Raw genomic sequence first — 20263 nt, 5'->3', positions numbered from 1 at the left:
GACGGATCGACTGTGAATCCTGTTGCGCGACTGAGACACAGCTGAATTCTGATCTCCCGCTGCTCGGAGCAAATCTCTAATCTGCATCAAGCCTCTGCCAGCCTCCGACTGAGAGGGCTGAATAGACTCTGCTATACGAGCTGCAGCTGCTAAATTCTGAATCGGGGTTCGATATACCTGAGTCGGTTGCGGAAAGAGTTGACATCGACTGGAGTCGGGTACTCGTTGCCGCGCACGTTCGTCGAGTGCTCGCTGGAGATTCTCCAGTCGAGTACGTTCAGCCAAGTTGGCCAAACGTGCCTCCTCCAAGGTGCGGGCCTCGGGGGTTTCTCCTGCGATGGGAGTATGCAGGGCATCCATGTTCCGACAACGAAGATCTTCCCTCTGCAGGGAAGTGAGCGGCTCGGGTTGATATTCCTCGTGGGCCTGAGCGGGGTCGCCTATGCCGTCTAACCCGTCGGTGCGAGGGAAGCCGGGAGGACTACGAGGCCCATTGACCATCAGAACCTCCGCCGCCAGGTCACTACTGTCGCACTCGGATGCAGTCTCTACGGAGCCAGTCGTCAGATCGAACAGGCAGTAGAGAGATTCGTCGGGCTCGATTGTCGCGACTTGGGTGGTGGCCGATTGGCGAGCTACTGCGTGTCTCACCCACCGCTGAAGCCTCGACCGACCAGAGTGCTTGCGCTGGCGGGAGACAGGGAGGGAGGACGACACAGGAGTCGACCGATACGGAGTCGACGGTTGCCGTAGTAGAACGCCGCGGACACACGCCCGAAAATGCGTCGCACCGCGGACGGGGAGCGCGTCGATGTCGAGTGGAGCCTCCTGGAGCCAAGCGGAGTCGTCGGTGATGAAAGTGAGCGCACCGAGACGGATCTTGCGGCCCTCGACCAGAACTCCGCCAAAAACCATGATGAAGGCAATCGGAACAATTGCAACTTCTCCAAAAATCGCTAAGACACCTACCCCAAGGTGGGCGCCAACTGTCGTGGTTCTAAGTCTGACAGTAGAATGGGGGGTAGGTATGGAGAGGCAAGATCCTAGCTATGGAGCAGTTGTACAGACAAGGGGTTTACGAGTTCAGGCCCTTCTCGGAGGAAGTAACAGCCCTACGTCTCAGAGCCCGGAGGCGGTCGACTGGATTATGTGTGCGTAGGTTACAGGGGTGCGAACCCTTTACACTGAGGAGGGGGGTGGCTTATATAGTCTCTGCCAGACCCCTTCGGCCCTCAGTTACGTAGGGTTTAAAGTACATTAAGGCCAGGTGTTACCTGTAACGCCTTACATAAAGTATCATCATGGCCATAAAGACTACTTAATTACAGACCGTTTGGATACAAAGTGGTTCTTAATCTCCTGGTGGTCGAGTGAGTCTTCATTGTCGAGTGTCTTCGAGTCTGTCGAGTCGAATCCCTCTTGGTCGATTGGAAGGTAGTTTCTTCTGAAGATGTCCTTGGGGAGGGTACTTTGGACAGGCCCGTGACCCTACCCTAGGTACATGACTTCATCAAGTCTTGCTGGGTACATTTGCACTCACGTTTGCCTATTTGATTTTTTGCAGAGAGACTTCAGTCTCACTAGTAGTGCCGTGTGGACTTCGACGTTTAGCTTGTTACCTCAGCTACGATCTTGTGCCCTCGGCAGGATCTGGTAGATAGTCAGGCTTCTCAGCCTTTTTCATTTATAGATGTCTGTACTCAGACATGTTAAGCTTCCGCTTGTGTTTTGACTTGTATGCTCTGAATGCTGGGTCGAGAGACCCATGTTTGTAATATCTCGCTCCTTGGAGCCTATTGAATAAAATACTTGAGTTGTAGAGTCATGTTGTGATGCCATGTTGTATTTGCACATATCGAGCATATTGTGTGTATGTTATTGAAATGCTTGGTATGTGTGGGATATGATTATCTAGTTGTTTATCCTTGGTAGCCTCTCTTACCGGGAAATGTATCCTAGTGCTTCCACTGAGCCTTGGTAGCTTGCTAGTGCTCCAAAACACTTAGGCTGGCCGGCATGTGTCCTTCTTCATTCATGTGTCTGTCCCTTCGGGGAAATGTCACGCGATGTCTACCGGAGTCCTGTTAGCCTGCTACAGCCCGGTTTACCTGAGTCCTGCTAGCCTAGTTGCTACAGCCCGGATTCACTCGCTGATGACTGACACATTCGTTGCTGTGTCATGTATGCCTGTCCCTGTAAGTTAGTGCCACTTTGGGTTCACGACTAGCCATGTCAGCCCGGGCTCCTTGTCATATAAGAATACGATTATTTTCAATGAGTAGTTGTAGGTGCAACTTTAGAAAATAGAATCTGATAAAGCTTTTCTTGCCTAGCTAGCAACACTATCATATACGTGTGACAAAAGGTGCAAACGGTCCCGGGCAAGGGAAGGCGACACCCGTGGGAATACCATGCGTGAGGCCGCAAAGTGATATGAGGTGTTACATGCTAGATCGGTGTGGCTTTGAGTCGAGGTCCTGACAGCTTTGGTATCAGAGCCTGACTGCCTGTAGGATTACCAAGCCAAAATGGTTGAAGTTGAGTCTAGAAATTCTTTAGTTATATAAGGGAATTGATTGTGGGATGGAACGTAAGGCTCTTTTTACTCCTTATACCTTATGCCTTCTGATCCGAGTCATCTTATCTTTCCTACGGGGTTAAGGAACTAGGCTTTCTCTTCTTTCTATCAGGATCACGTGTTACTAATCCGTAGACTTATAGAATTGTTGGACTTAAGCCTCGGTTCAGTTCCTACTACTTCTGATGTTAACTGTTGATCTCGAAACCTTGATATTGTGCTTCTGAGTGGCTATGCCACCATTTTTGTAGCATGTCACCAATCTTTTTGAGAATTTACAGCCGTTATGCTGTCCGAGTCATCCCAGGTTTCTAAATAATCTGATGCAATTGCAAAATCCTTTCCCTCTATTTTCGATGACCTTTCTGGCCAGGTTAACCACACTAAACGGTGAGTTGAGGTACACTATTGCCTCGACATATATGTTGGAGCTATTATTATGACCCTAGATGTCTAGAGTATCACCTAGTAATCTAGCCATGTCCTGTGTTCCAGTGTGATGATTCTGGCCATCATTCTCGAAAGCATCCCGTGATGCCATTTAGTTAGTAGGTATTCTACTCCTGCGTTTCTGAACCCGAGATTCACACTACTTATTTCATGTTGATAGTGTTTTCTAGTTCCTTTAGGTTATTAGTAACCTTTGCGATAGTTTTGGAGGTTCATGGTATATCGTTCTTCCAAATACCATGAACTACTTATGGCAGAAGTTCCTCGTTGAACCAAAAGATCACAACAAAACTGCTCTCGATGAGTTCTCGATTCTATGTTGTGACCCTGCCAGTCCTACCTCTCTGCATGAATTGTCCAGAAGAAATATGTTGAACTCGTTCGACATTCTAATCCATGCATCCACAACTCAGAAAATCATATGTTCTTTTGAGTTTTCCCTCTTAGTTGTCTTCTGACCCTCGTCTATCAATTGATAGACAGGAGTAGTTGTGCAACCGTGTTCATCGATGCCTATTACTCTTGTGGTCCGCCAAGCCATTCTATTCGGAATGACTAGGAGAAACAAACTCCAGTACCTCATCCACATCCAGGATTGGGTCAAAGTAGTTGTACCTCGCAGATCAAAATGCTAGCCCAGCTTTTGTTCTGTTCTACCTTGTTGTATTACCATCTTTATATCAAGAATACCATGGGAATTGCACACCATCCTATGAACTCTTGATATAGTGATACTCTCTCTATCAGTACTCATTTCTCGGTCCCCGTGTTGTTGCAACCAGAATACTGACAAATGAATCGTGATGTGTGAAATCAATACTCCAAGCAACTCTGTTGCTTGGTAGTTAATGGACAATAATATCATTCTTAGCGTGTTGGTTATCGAATCACTATTCTAGGATTGATCGTGCAACCTTGTCCTTATTTCTGGTGCACTCCTCGACCTTTGAGTTAGGATTGAAATCCTTGCTCTTCTGATCATGTCGTCTTGCCTTGAAAAGCAAGATTGATCTCGAGCTTAGAGACATATCGGTGGTTCGTGATTTTCCAGATATCTTCACGGAAGTATCACCAGGCCGCCCCCTGACCGATATGTTGAGTTCGTGATCAAGTTGGTTTCTTATAAACCACCCCCTTCTCCAAGAATCCATGTTGGATACCCCTGATCTAGTTGGCTAAGCTAAACAACAACTTGGAGAGTTGGAGAATAAAAGCTTAATCCACTTAGTTCACCTCAAAGGGATATCTTGTGTGTGTGTGTGTGTGTGTGTGTGTGTTGAAGAAAGATGATACCTTCATTGATTGAACCTCGTGATCAATTGTTGGAGCTATGGTCTTATCCAGTCTTTGATTTGAGCGTGGGCTATCATCAAATCAAATTAGAACCAACGATGTTCATAATGTTGTCTTACTCATGGTTGATCCCTCGAGCATACACCATTATATCTTTTGGGTCTGACCAATGCTATCACTTGTTCACATAATTATGGAATTCAATCTTCATGGAAACCTGGATGAATTGTTGTTGAGCCCATCGACGACATCCTTATCTTCTCCATAATCTTGTTGAACATTAAGCTAGTATTGGAAACTTTTATAGACATTATCTTCATGTTCCGTTCATGAAGCATATGCTCGGCTGAAAGGAGTGACTTCCTCTAATTCACGTCCACTTGATGTAAGTTGCCACCGTGAGTTCAAGAAAGGTTGTTTTTGCTTCCTTGGAACCATCCCAAGTTAGTCACACATGTGCGAAGTGCTCTATGGTTTGATAGGTTGGCCGCCTCCATTCTATATGTGTTTCCTAGCACACCAAGCCACTGATTGATTTGTTCAAGGAGAAGAAGTTCCTTCTTAAGAATCATGACTTATGTTAGGACTTCGTTATCCTCGATGATGGTTCCCCAACCTGAACTTGGTAGTATTTTATTATAAGACTACCACGTGGTCACGCTTGTCTCGGACAACGTGTTCACATGTTTGTAGCAAAACCAGCTCATATTTTGGAGCTTACTATCGTAGTCATTTCCCGAGAATCTTGCAACATCGTCTCGTCGATTTGTGTTGCAAACTATCATTTTTCTTTCTAGACTCGATGAGTCTGGAATATCCTGACACCAACCAGATCTGAATCTCAGGCAGATATGATGGTTGGAACGTTTCCCAAGAACTATAATATTGGTCTCTGTGTAACCCGGTAAAGTGGATGTCGTGGCTGAAACACCCAGCCGGAAGACCTATTATTGTAGTATCTTGATTGAAGAAGTTGGCCACATCCCCATAAGGATTTCGCAGGATTTACCTCCGTAGTTATTCCTTATGGATTCTTGAGCTTCCGAAGTCCGACCTGTTACTTGATGTTCTAGATACCAAACCATTTCAATGAATGGGTTACGCTAGCACATCAAGGAGAACATTAGAAGCGGAGTGCTAAATGTCTCTCAGTCGATCATCCAGATTTTGTCCCCTTGGCCTCGCTAAGGTGAAATCTAAGAAAGTTTTATCTTCCTTTGCATCTGCATCCTCCACCATTATCCATCATGGTAGTATGTTGTCTTGCCAGGATCCTTGACACGGATATTGGTAAAACCTTGATGAATATGGAAATGCTCAAGTTCTTGAGAGCACGCGCAAGCACTAGGCATTATCACCGGCACTAACTGGGATTGCTTCCAGTTTTCTTCGGTTATGCTATAACCATTCCAACAGTGGAATTATTCCCTACTATTGAGTTCCTCCCCAGTTACTAAAATCATCCCTTGTGTTGTTTTCAACAAGGTAATCCACATCATCCATTCTAATCCGGGTATGCCATTCTCCCGAACCCCTCCAAACGATCGCTCGAGTATTGCCCTAGGCTGGTTTAGAGAGTCTCAATGATCTCTATATCAAAGGTAATTCTTTTTGCCACCCAAGGTAATAATCTACGAACCACCCTCCTCCAGGATGTCTCGCTGTGGTATCATGGCAACTCAACTCCTCGCTACGTTGACAACCGTTTACCACCCTTTTAAGTGTGAAATTGTTGTCTAGCTAATGATCCCTCGTCATCTGTTCCACTCCATCCCTCTAGATGTGTGCTTCGTGTCTCAGCTCGACAGATGTTGCTATGTCTCATTCCGTGAGTTAATCATGAGTTGTTCGATCTTCGAGAAGATCGATCCTTCTAGAGTCTCCTTATCCTCTCGTTGTCGTGTGGCTGGAGTTCTCAGAGCAAGACGACGAGCAAAGATGTGATTGAATCAACGTTCATTTGAAGTGCAACCTGGATCGTGAAGATTTTGCGTTAATTGTGTTCCCCCTTCATCTTACCCTACACTTGAATCTTGGGACGAGATTCTTGTTTAGTGGGGGTGAGTTGTCACATCCCTAGTTCTGGTATGCTCTAAGCTAGCTAGTCATGTGTTGCATCATGTTTAAATTCTTTCAAAATTGAAATGGGGTCTGATCAAACCCTAGCACCAGATCAAATCAAATAGGTTCAACTAAAATATTTTCAATGAACCCAAAATGCCCTTCAAAAATGTTCATCATCTTTGCCTTGGTCTAGAACCTCTCACAAAAATGGTGCACAAATTTCTAGGTCATCCAAAGGTCACTGGATTAAATCATATGTTATTTGAATTTGGGCATTTAAATGCTAGTAAATATTATAAATGCCCAAATAATCCTAAACTGAAATGTTCCATGTTGGATATATTCTATACAGTGGGCATGTGCAGTTTGGTGATTTTTGAAAGGGTCTAGGTATTTTTAGAAAAGCCACAAAGGTTACAGAAAAATAGAAATCCGAAACAAAAGAAGAGAGGGAGAGAGAAAGGAACTTACCTGGGCTTACCTCATCTGTGCAGCCACCTGGCGGCCCAAGTGGCCAGCCTAGCCCACCTGCCCCCCTCCCCTGTCGTCTTCCTCCATTGCCAGGAGGATGGGCGAGTGGCCGACACACGCCGACGCACGCCGGGCCACCTCCTGCTTGCAGCTTCGCCATGGCCTCTTCGGGTGTCGCCACGCAGCCCCCCGACCTCTCTCTCACTCTCCCCGAGCTTCCCCCCTCCTCTGCTCTCTTTCCTCCCGTGCCCAAGCACCATCGTCGCTGCCGCTCACTATTGTCGTGGACACAACCACTGCCTCGCCTCGTCGAAGCGCTCAGAAGCTCCGCCTTGACCCCCTCTTCCTCCCCACTGAGCCACGCCCTGCCGGAAGCCCTGCAGCATCGTCCCCGACCTCGTCTTCAACCTCTGACCACCATCGAACTCACCGGGGATTCGCAAGCTCCAGCCCATTCCCAGCCTCGCCGTTGCCTCTGCTGGATTCACCGTGAGCCCCTGCCCCTTTCCCCTCTCTCCCCATGCTCGTCCGCGCCTTCTAACCACCGTGGCCGTCAGAGCCGACAGCTCCTCGCCACCGGTCATGTCGCCACCGTGACTACGACCGTGCAAGAACGCGCCCGAGCCCACCGCTGCACTCGCTGCACTCCCGCGAGTCGATCACGACCATCCACGGCTCCGGACATGCCCCGTAACACGCAAACTGCCATTGGCCGAACTCTGGCCGCCGCCGCGAGTTCGCTTCTGACGAGCTCGGTCCACCCCAGCTGCTACTGCTTGCCCCGTTAGATGCGCGTGAATGCCAGCTCCCCGTAGAGCCTCTCCGCCGCTCGTTTGGTCGCCTGAGCTGCGATTCCGAGCACCTCCGCCGTCTCTGGCGTGGCCGGCGACGAGCCGTGGACCAAGTCCGGCGAGGTTGACTCATTTGACCTGGGGTTTGACCCCCCAGGGTCACTTACATGCGGGCCCGTCTCTATTAACCTTTAGTTAGATTTAGATTAGTGTTAATTAACCCTGACAGTTAGTTTAGACACTGACCAGTGGGCCCAAGCCCTAATTAACCTAGGTTAGTGCTAACGTAACACTAACTAATTCTGTTAGTTAGTTGTTACACTAACATGTGGGTCCCAGCCGTCAGGTTTGACCTGGGCTGGCGCCTTTGACCTGATGACGTCACCCCGATGTCATGCTGGCGCAGTTAATATTTTTCTATATTTATTCTTATTCTAGAAATTCCAGAAAATGCCCTAAACTTCTAAAAATCATAGAAAATAATCTATAACTCAGAATGAAATAAGTTATATATGAAAAATGATCAGAAAAATCCAATCTATTCATCTGCACTGGTTTCATGCACGTTAAAGCAACTTAAACCTGCTGTTTATATCAAAACATGATAGTGCACTTTATAAAGTCATAGTTTGAGTTTGAACTTGAACCTTGGGTTCAAAATAACTCAAACCCATCTGGTTGTAGCTGCATTAGGCCAAACCATAGCATATTGCCATGTCATGATCATGCATCATATTGTGCATTGCATTGATTGTGTTTCCTTCTATGTTACCGGTATTTGTTCCTTCTCAGTAGACGTGTTCCGATGATGAGTTTGATGACACCGATGAAGAGCTATATCATCTTCACAAGTGTCAGGCAAGCAAAACCCCCTTGTTCATTCCGATACAATCCCACTCTCTCGCTTCTGCTCTCTTTTACTGCATTAGGACAACAATGATTCATCTGCTACTTGCTGCAGTACTTGAACCCCTTATCCTTTGCATGACATGTCATTGCCACAGTAAATAGATGAAACCCACTAGCATGAGTAGGAGTTGTTTGAGCCCTGATGTGCCTACTCATTCATGCTTGTTTGTCATGCCTGCTACTGCTTAGAGTTGAGTCAGATCTGATTCATCAGGGATGAATTGGAATGGTGTTGAACATGTCCTACTGTGTGTGAGCTAAGTGTGTGAATACGATTTGGTAAGGGTAGCGGTGAGAGGCCATGTAGGAGTACATGGTGGGTTGTCTCATTGAAGCCGTCCTCAGGAACTTTGTTCTATGTTTGTGATCCATGAAACAGTTACTACCACGCATTGGGCCCGAAACCAATGGACCCTCTCGGCTTCTTAATCACCCTTGTCCTCTCTCCAGGAGTTGCAAGTAGTTTATGGTGTTTGTAGTATGATGGAGGCTGTGGGCAGCGCTGACCCGAGGGGTGGGCTGTGATGCGGTAGGCACGTGGTACAGTGTACCGGGCGCCCGTTTGGTGTCTCGGGAACCCTGCACACATCATTCGGGGTCGTATGTAGAAACCTCGGCCGGACTCCCTGCGGATGGAACCTGAATAGGCGATAAACCTGGACTAGAGACTTGAGTGTTTAGGTAGGGCGTGGCCGACACCCACATTGGGATTCTGCTTGAAGGTTGCCGAGTACATGTCGTGTAAACGACGGTAAGTGGTGAGAGCGTGTGTGAAGAAGTACACCCCTGCAGGGTTAACATCATCTATTTGAATAGCCGCGTCCGCAGTAAAGAACCTCTGGGTTGCCTATACAGTTCATAGACAAGTGAAAGTGGATACTCTAAAATACGCAAGATAAGCGTGAGTGCTATGGATGGCAATCTCGTAGGGAGACGGGAGCGGATCCATAGTGGTGTATTGATATGGTGAATATGTTGACTCGTGTGCACCACCTCAAAAGAGTTACTTGTAGTCGTAGTTCAGGATAGCCACCGAGTCAAAGCTGTCTTGCTGCAGTTAAACCCCACCATCCCCTTTGTTGATACTGATGCATATGTAGTTAGTTCTGATGTAAGTCTTGCTGGGTACATTTGTACTCACGTTTGCCTATTTTATTTTTTGCAGAGAGACTTCATCTCACTAGTAGTTCCGCGTGGACTTCGACGTTTAGCTTGATACCTCAGCTACGATCTTGTGCCCTTGGCAAGATCTGGTAGATAGTCAGGCTTCTCAGCCTTTTTCATTTATAGATGTCCGTACTCAGATATGTTAAGCTTCCACTTGTGTTTTGACTTGTATGCTCTGAATGCTGGGTCGAGAGACCCATGTTTGTAATATCTCGCTCCTCGGAGCCTATTGAATAAAATACTTGAGTTGTAGAGTCATGTTGTGATGCCATGTTGTATTTGCACATATCGAGCATATTGTGTGTATGTTATTGAAATGCTTGGTATGTGTGGGATCAGACTATCTAGTTGTTTATCCTTGGTAGCCTCTCTTACCGGGAAATGTCTCCTAGTGCTTCCACTGAGCCTTGGTAGCTTGCTACTGCTCCGGAACACTTAGGCTGGCCGGTATATGTCCTTCTTCATTCCTTTGTCTGTCCCTTCGTGGAAATGTCACGCGATGTCTACCGGAGTCCTGTTAGCCTGCTACAGCCCAGTTACCGGAGTCCTGCTAGCCCAGTTGCTACAGCCCGGATTCACTCGTTGATGACCGACACGTTCGTTGCTGGGTCATGTATGCCTGTCCCTGTAAGTTAGTGCCACTTTGGGTTCACGACTAGCCATGTCAGCCCGGGCTCCTTGTCATATGGATGCTAGCGACACTATCATATACGTGTGCCAAAGTCGCAAATGGTCCCGGGCAAGGTAAGGCGACACCCGTGGGAATACCGTGCATGAGGCCGCAAAGTGATATGAGGTGTTACATGCTAGATCGGTGTGGCTTTGAGTCGGGGTCCTAACACCTTGAGTGCGGCCTGATGACAGATCTAGGTCATGTTCATCGAGGCGGCGGGGTGTGGTTGGCAAGGGCTCGAATCCGTCGAAGATCAAGTCTCCGCTGATATCGCAGTATAATTCAAGCTTCCAAACCTGACCTGATGGCCAGGGGCATAGCTGTCGATCTGCTCCAGGTGGCCAAGTGAGTTGGCCCGCAGTGCGAAGCCGCCGAATACAAAGATTTGTCCGGGGAGGAAAACCTCCTCCTGGACTGCATTGTTGTGGGTGATTGAAGGAGCCATCAAACCTTTTGGTGACGACACAACGGAACTCTCAATGAAAGCACCAATGTCGGTGTCAAAATCGGCGGATCTCTGGTAGGGGGTCCCGAACTGTGCGTCTAAGGTCGATGGTGACAGGAGACGGGGGACACGATGTTTACCAAGGTTTGGGCCCTCTCTATGGAGGTAATACCTACTTCCTGCTTGATTGATCTTGATGAATATGAGTATTATAAGAGTTGATCTACCTCAAGATCGATATGGCTAAACCCTAGAAGTCTAGCCTGTATGATTATGATCTTCTCCTACGGACTAAACCCTCTGGTTTATATAGACACCGGAGGGGGCTAGGGTTATACAAAGTTGGTTACAGAGAAAGGAATCTACATATCCGAGTCGCCAAGCTTGCCTTCCACGCCAAGGAGAGTCCCATCCAGACACAGGAAGAAGTCTTCTATCTTGTATCTTCATAGCCCAACAGTCCGTCCCGTGCACATAGTCCGGCTGTCCGAGGACCCCTTAATCCAGGACTCCCTCAATCGTCTTTTGATCTCATTGGATATTCTAACTCTGACTATGCTGGAGATCGGGTGGACCACAAGTCAACATCAGGCACATGTCATTTCCTCGAACGATCCTTGGTATGTTGGTCCTCGAAGAAGCAGAACTGCGTATCACTCTCTACTGCTGAAGTTGAGTACATTGCTCCTGGATCTTGCTGTGCTCAATTGCAATGGATGAAGCAAACTCTCAAGGACTATGGCATCAATGTGAAGAATGTGCCACTCTACTGTGACAATGAGAGTGCTATCAAGATTTCTCACAACCCAGTTCAGCACTCGAAGACAAAGCACATCCAGATTCATCATCATTTTCTTCATGACCATGTGTTGAAGGGCGACATCTCCATCGACCATGCAAATACTGAAGATCAGCTGGCAGATATCTTCACAAAGCCCTTGGATGAGAAGAGATTTATCAAGTTGCGGTGTGAGCTAAGTATCTTAGAATTTTCGAATGTTCTTTGAAAAGGACACACATCCTAACACTTATGCAAAATTGATGACTTAGATGTGCAACCCACGCAGTAACGTTTTTCTTCAATCAATGAAGACTAACCCTCTAAGTGTAAAGAAATTAATGAAGAATTTGATTCTCATAACCCTATGACAATTGTATGCGGTGTCTGAAATCATCATTCTTATACGGTGGGTTACGCCACCAACCAAAGTTGAAAATCTTCAATTTGAGATTTTGCAATTTCTTCATTTTTTAAATTCTTCAACTTTGCAATTTCCTCAGTCCTTCCGACTATATGTTCTTCATTTCTATATATGTATTTGAGTTTTTCATGTCCTCTATAGCATTCACTTATAGCTATTTCTTCAAGTTGCTTTTTCATCTAAGTGAATGTGATCGGACTCGTTCCCCCTCTATGCTGAACTCAACCCAGTCTGTTCACAAATTCTTCATGTGCATTCTATTTGAAACCCGTTCAAAATCTTCACTGTGTCCTTGACAGCTGAAGAATTTGCGAACGAAACATAATTTTCATATCTAATTTTTCGGCTTTTGCCGCTCAAGTCCTTCCACGTCCCACGACAGGATTAAACAACTCACCCACGATCTCACACGATCTCCACCTCTCAGTACGTGGGTGACACATGTTGCTAGGATAGCAAGGGTCAGGGGTACACTCGTCCAAATTCCTCGGAGGAGCGGTTTTTCACTTCGGTTATAAATACCCCTCCCCTTTCACCTCAGCTCATTTACTCTGCTTGACCTCTCTCCTTCGCTCGAGCTCTCTGACCTAGCGCCGCTGCTAATCTCCATCATCGCCGGTGAGGAAGAGCTTAGCTGCCTCAACCTCGTCGCCGTCGTACTCGCACCAGCCGCGAAAATCTTCACCTCCGCCACCGCTGTAGCTGTCTTCCTCCACCAAGTTAGGGCGTGGAAGATCTAAACAGACGAACTTCCATAGTTTTTCTCACAGTTCGTCGTGTTCTTCGTCAAGGGTAAATAAAAATCGCTTTTACTACCCTTGTTGATTCTGATGATTTACTCAAAATCTTCAAAAGGTGTTTATTCTTCAACTTCCATATCCTTAAAACACCATTGTGCTTCTGTTCTTGATCTATTTCTCTAAGATGTATTTTTCTTCAAGATTCCTCAATTGTGTGGATTTCCAATCTATACAACTCTGGAACCTATAGACAAGAACTCTTAGTGAAATTCCTCAAGACACCCCTAGTCAAATTCCTCAAACTTGATTCCTTTTAAAATAAATTCTAAGACCGCATATGACCTCTCCAAATACTTCGCACCTATACTCTGTTCCTAGGTACACATGTCTGCTGCTGAATCACTAGGTTCTCATCAACTTAACTCATTTGCAGTGTTCCTCGAAGATAAACTGCATACTTGTTCCGAGACATCCATTGTTCAGAATCCTCAGTTGAAGAATATGGCTGAAGAAAAGTGTCCTCAGAAGGGAGAAAAAGGCCTGAAACTAACACTGCTTTTGAGATCCCTGAAGAAATCTATGAACAATATTGTACTTCTGATGAGGCCACTCATGGAAAGGAGAAAAAAAATCAGCGCAAGGCGCGCATTCAGAGTATTGAACACAGATGGACACAGGAATGGAGGGATTACCGCTATGTCACTCCAATGTACACGAAGAATTCGCAGTAAAGCCTCCATGCCCAAGGCCTCCATTGGCTCTAGGCCAAGAAGATGATCCCTCTAGCATCAGAAGAGGTGGGGAATTTCCCAAGGAATGGGCCAAGCGCCAAAGAAAATTGGATAAGGTAGCAAAAGAGGTAGTGAAGAAATTAAATGAAGATTCTGCTGCTGCTGTTGAAGCCTCTGCTAGTCAGCCTAAGAAGGCCATGAAGAAGAAATCTGCTGCGAAGCCATCTTCTTCTGCAATGCCCTCACGACCCAGCTCTTCAAAGCCCTTAGGGCCATCTGCTCAAGCAAAGCCCTCAGCTGCACCTGCAAAGTCCTCAGCACCTGTGCACCTTGCCACGTGCCAAAGGACTACATGCTTCTCAATTGCTTCAGGAGCTTCAGCAAGTTCCTCAGCTCAGCCTCAGCTGCTGAAGAAAAAGGCTGCTGCTGGACGCGGATCCATGCCAAGTCCTCACAAGAAGCAGGTCGCCTTTGAAGTTCCGTCGTCTGACGATGAAGCTGATGATGAAGAACTTGCAGAAATCATTAGAGACTGACAACACCGGGCCGCTAGTGCCAAAGGCAGTGCTATGCCACTTTTGCTGGATCCGAAGAAGATCCTTGATTTCATCAATCTTTGGCATAAAGAGCCCAACACACCTCTTCCTGATCTGAACCTCACACCTGGACAAAGTCACATGTTGACTGCCTTCATCGCTGAAGAAAAGTGGAAATTCGACAAGGCAAGATCAGTGAAGAAAGCTCAGTACAAGAAGGAGCATCATCTGAAGAAAAATGTCTTGAAAATGTCCACTGAAGAACTTGTGACTATACAATCTGAAATCAAAGCTCTCAGTGATGAATTTGACACCTATCGTGCTGATTGGCTAGGTAAAGTCAGATTCATCAAGCTGGCAAAAGGCCTCAAGACCAACATTGCTGCTGAAACGCAACAAGAAATTCCTCAGGGTGAAGCATCTGCTCAGCCCACTAAAGAACATGCCAGCACAGCTGATGAAAATCAGGCTAGTGATGACACTGAGAGTGCCAAGGCTGATGATGCTATTCCAGCTCTTGATGAAAATGCCAGGGCAACCACCAATGTTGCACCTGAAGATGAACCCATGCCAGCTGAAGAATCTGCTGCTGCGCCTGAAGAGTCTGAATCTTCCAGGGCAACTTCAATAGTTGTGCCTGAAGAAACTGTGCCTCTTTCATCTGCTCTCCTTGCAAAGTCTTCACAGATGGAAAGCACTCATCTTCCTTCTGCATCAGAGGCAAAGAAGACAAAAGATGCAGAAAGGGCAGCTGTGAAGAAAAGGAAAGCATTAGATGCCTCAGAGTCTTCAGCTCGAAAGAAAGTGAAGACTTTGACGAGCTCATACAAGAATCCAACTGATGCTGTTCCTCTGACTGTCATGCCATCAAAGAAGATTGTTCCTTTTGGTGAAGAATATGTCATCACTGATGACATTGATTAAGAAAATCCCTCTGCTGCTACGTCAGAGCAGTTGGATGATGAAATTGAAGTGGATGAAATCCCTTCACCACTATAGGTATCATCGTTGCTGCCTCAATTCACTGCTGAAGAGGCAAACGTTGAAGAAATTAAAGCTGAAGAAGAGGATGTGGACATCGGGTCTACGACTCCAGTGCTGAATGATGATTATTGGGAAAGTCATCATCCTAATTCTCCTCTAACCACTCCTCTGCAACAAATTCCTCAGTCCCCCATGCAAACTGAAGAAATTCATACGGGTTCTGATCAAGGTCAAGCTTCTCTTCATTCTATCCTTGAAGAAGTTCCAGCCACTAGTGCTGATGAAATGGAGAAGAAAACAACAGAAGAAACTGCTCCTGAGATTCCTCAGCCTGAGGCTCCAGAGTTTGTGCTTCAAGAGGCTGTGAAGACTTCCACTGCAAATCTTCAGCCCAAGCCACAGAATCGTCACCCCGAGAAGCAGAAGTTCAAGGCTGATGACTTCTCCGCTGAGCATCCTTTATTCTTTGATTTCAATCCTTATGACTCTTCTCGTCTTTGCCGCAAGCGTTTCTGGACTGATTCTTAGATGAATTTTTATTCAACACTGCTGTTTGACAAGGATAAAGTGTTTGACCATATGCAAATTCCTCATGTGGATATGGAGTCTCTTCCATGTTTCACCCCAGTCCTCAATGTTCTTCACGATGCAAGACTACTCAACTTCTGCACCGACATCTATGACTAGAATGAAGAGCTTATTCTTCAGTTCTATGCCACTTTGCATCTGACAGGAAATGTTGACGATGTGAATTCATGGGTTCTGGACTGGATGACTGAAAATAGTCATCACAAAGCTCCGACCTCTGAATTGCTTCATGCTGTCCCAGTCAGTCCACCCACTGAAGGTGCTCTGAAACTATATGAAGAACCTTAATTGCAAAATCATCTGATGTAAGTGCTGATGAAGCCTTCGAAGGCAGGCCAAGCTCCAAGGACCAATTTCCTCGTCAAGGATCTGCTATATGTGCTAAGTACTGTCTATCGCATTCTGGCCAAAACCCTCAGTCCTATTAAGGGCAACAACTCTGAAGAAGAAGAAGTTGTTGGCATCATGAAGAATCTGCTTTTCAACATCATGCATGGTATTCCAATCAACTATCATGATTTCTTAATGAGGACTTTGGCCAATGCTTCTTTGTCACCTTTTGAGTTGAAGCCTTACGCTCCCTGGATCATGAAATTCATCAGATCAAGGACTTCAATTCATTACAAGGCTTATTTTCAGAATCATCTCAGCTATCTGCCCCCAATTGAAGTCCTCAAACGAACTATTTCCTCAGCCGATGAGAAGGGCAAGGCTGCAATTATTAATGAAGGCACTCGTCCTTTGGATGGTCAATTTCGAAAGGCAGCATCCTACTCAACCAATGATAACTCCGCCACTCATGATACTACTGCAAATGCTTCAAAGCAATATCCTTAGGCAACTGCTCCGCATGTGATGACTGATCGTGAGCTGCTTCTAAGTCTTCATCAAAAGGTGGATGGAAATCACAAGTGGGTCAAGCGTCAGTTTGGTGCTATTCTTCAGAACATGACTGTCACTCAGAACGCTGTGAAGAAGAATCACCATTATCTGCATCAAGTCTTCGACCGCACCTAGGCAATTATTTTGCATATCTACACTTATGATGAGCTCAAGAAGATGGACTTCCAACAGGACTTTGAATGGTCTCATCCACCTTCGAAGAAATTCAAGAAGGTCAAAGTTCCTCAGCTGGTCGTCATCTCATATTCTTCATCACACGAGGCAGACGAAGCTAAAGATTTGGATGACACTGCGGCAGGCCCTACAACAACGGACGACCCCAACAAAGTTGGCGCTCCTCCATCAACATCATGATGATATTCTTCAGGGGCATTAGTCCTCATTTTTCGTCCCTTTTGGTCATTTGATGACAAAGGGGGAGAAATTTAAGTTAGTCTTCAAGCGGGTCTATAATATGGGCATTTTTTTGTTGAGTTACAACTCTCGTTCTTCTGATGTGTTTGATTCGCCGAGTTGTAAACTTAAGTCCTATGGTGGTCTGATACTTTTGACTACTTTCCGCATGCTTAATTCCACAAGTATTTAATGCACGCATGCTGAATTTCATCAATCACCATATTTCATCATGCATTTCAAATTCTTCATACGATATGTTAAATGCGTGTATGAACTACAAGATATAGGGGGAGATCTCCATGATATTATTCTACAATGTGCATTTGCTATCCAAAGTAAGTTCCTCAAATATGCAAATCTTCAGGGGGAGTTCTTCTATATCTTGCAATCAAATTCCTCAATACTTAGCACTTTCAATTGATATGTTTATCCCTGTTGAAAACTTAACCTATTTGTCATCAATCACCAAAAAGGGGGAGATTGTAAGTGCATCTAGTGCCCCTTAGTGATTTTGGTGTATTGAAGACTTATAGGTTAAGGGACTAATATGTTTGTGAGTGTACACATGCTCTATAAGTCGATGAGGAGTTTGATATTTACGATGAAAGTCGACCCCTAAAAATGTATGTCTTCAGCTGAAGACTTTGGTTCTCCTGGAGATTTTGTAAGTAAAGAAATTGGTGTGACCTTGAGGACTTGGATATTCATGTGAGGATTATGAAGCGTGAAGACTTTTGTTTTTGTAGTTTCATTTTCTCTTTCTCGAGTCATAGGAAACACCGTACTGTTAAAGGGGGTCGAGGTAATACTAAGGAAAGTGATTTCCAAGTGATGCTCATCTCAAAATCCTATACCTACCCAATCCTTTCGAGTGAAGCCATTGGAAATCTCATATCAGTTCAGACAATTTCTTTAGTGACAGAGACGAAGATCTTCTAGTCTCTGAGGAATTTGTTCTGACTGAGGAAAACCCAAAACCCAAACCCAAACACCTACAAACCCAAAGTGATTGAGCATCACTGAAGAGATTGTTCCTGTGTGGAACCGCCGCTTGTTACCTTTGAGAACTGTGTATCCTCCAGACGGTTAGGCGTCATGGTCTGAGCATCCAAGAGGAATTGTGGATCACCGAGTGACCAAGTCTGTGAAGGTTTGGAAGTCACGTGAAGACTTACACGAGTGATTGGGCGAGGTCTGTGTGACTTTAGCTCAAGGAGAATATGGTGAGGACTATGTGTTCGGGACTGTGTGTCCTCGAGTTTAAATACTCAGCCGCTCCAACCAGATGTACAACTGTCATAGCAGTTGGAACTGGTCTACCAAATCATTGTCTTCGCCAAGCCAATTGGTTCTATTTCCTCAACCCTTTCACTTCCTCATTCATGCATTGATGGACCTGATCATTACTGTTTGAAGGTTTTGACTGAAGAGTTTCTCTAATTCCTCAATCCTAATTCTTTAGTCTCATAGTCTTCATCCTACTTATCCTATTTTCATGCCATCTGTACTCTGTGCTTGTTTTCATTTCATCATGATGACTATGCTGTTGCTCTATTATGCTTATACTTGAGTACTTATTCCGCTGCTAGTGTGTCGTTGCTTAGGAATTTCTTCACCTAGAAATTCCTCAGTAAGGAATTTATAAAAATCACCTATTCACCCCCCTCTAGTTGACATCGACCGACTCATGCCTGCATCTAGAGTATGTAGTTTATAAAGAATAGAGTAACGCATTAAGTAAGATGACATGATGTAGATGAATAAACTCAAGCAATATGATGTAAACCCCATCTTTTTATTCTCGATGGCAACAATGCAATACGTGTCTCGCTACCCCAACTTTGTACTGGGTGAAATCACGCAAGATGGGACCCAAAGCTAAGCACCTCTCCCATTGCAAGAAAAACCAATCTAGTTAGCCAAACCAAACCGATAATTCGAAGAGAAATACAAACATACCAAATCATGCATATAAGAATTCGGAGGAGATTCAAATAATATTCATAGATAAGCTGATCATAAATCAACAATTCATCGGATCTCAACAAACACACCACAAAAGAAGATTGCACCGGATAGATCTCGAAGAACATCGAGGAGAACATGGTATTGAGAATCGAAGAGAGAGAGAGAAGAAGCCATCTAGCTACTAGCTATGGACCCGTAGGTCTGTGGTGGACTACTCATGTTTCATCGGAAGGGCAATAGAGTTGATGTAGATGCCCTCCATGATCGAATCCCCCTCTGGCAGGATGCCAGAAAAGGCCCCTAGATGGGATCTTATGGAACAGAAGGTTGCAGCGGTGGAAAAGTGTTTTCATGGATGCTTCTGGTGGTTTGGGATTAGATGTGAATATATAGGAGGAAGATCTAGGTCAGGGGGTTACCGAGGGGCCCACAAGGTAGGGGGCGCGCCCTACCCCCCTTGGCGTCTTCTGTTCAAGAAAAATCATCATGAAGTTTTATTCCATTTGGACTCCGTTTAGTATTCCTTTTCTGCGAAGCTCAAAAACAAGGAAAAAAACAGAAACTGGCACTGGGATCTAGGTTAATAGGTTGGTCCCCATAATAATATAAAAAAGCATATTAATGGATATAAACATCCAGAACAGATAATATAATAGCATGGAACAATAAAAAATTATAGATACGTTGGAGATGTATCAGAGGTTTGCTCGAAGATGAAGCTAAGAAGAAGGTTTTCTCTTTATCTTTGAAGGGTAAGGCATTGGCATGGTATAGGCTATACGATGATGTTGGATCTTGGAACTGGAATCGATTGAAATTGGAATTTCACCAAAAAAATTATCCTATGCATCTAGTTCATCGTGATCGGAATTATATATATATAATTTTTGGCCTCGTGAAGGAGAAAGTATTGCTCTTGCTTGGGGGAGGCTTAAGTCAATGTTATATTCATGCGAATCATGAGCTCTCAAGAGAAATTATCATTCAGATTTTTTATGCTCGGATTTCTCGTAATGATCAATCCATGCTCGATACTTCTTGTACTGGTTCTTTTATGAAGAAGACTATTTAATTCATGTGGGATCTTTTAGAATGGATTTAAGGCAACTCTGATGATTGGGAACTCGACGAAGGTAAAGAGTCAGGTATTAAGCTTGAGTTTGATTGTGTTAAATCTTTTATGAATACCGATGCTTTTCAAAAGTTTAGCACTAAATATGGACTTGACTCTGAGATACTAGCCTCTTTTTGTGAATCATTTGCTACTCATGTTGATCTCCCTGAAGAGAAGTGGTTTAAATATCACCCACCTATTAAAGAAGAAATTAAAGAACCGATTGTGGTTAAAGATGAAACTATTATCTACAATGTTGA

The 20263-nt window shown here is 45.1% G+C and overlaps 1 pseudogene; it reads right to left on the bottom strand.

Moving 5' to 3' along the window:
- LOC119309389 overlaps positions 1-12656 on the bottom strand; it is a 69892-nt pseudogene extending 57236 nt beyond the window's left edge.
- Positions 12657-20263: the final 7607 nt, after the last annotated feature.

The sequence above is a fragment of the Triticum dicoccoides genome, chromosome 5B (assembly GCF_002162155.2).
Source record: "Triticum dicoccoides isolate Atlit2015 ecotype Zavitan chromosome 5B, WEW_v2.0, whole genome shotgun sequence".
Classification (NCBI taxonomy): Eukaryota; Viridiplantae; Streptophyta; class Magnoliopsida; order Poales; family Poaceae; genus Triticum; species Triticum dicoccoides.
The sequence above is the reverse complement of the archived record's forward strand: the minus strand, read 5'-3'. Positions and strand labels throughout refer to the sequence as shown.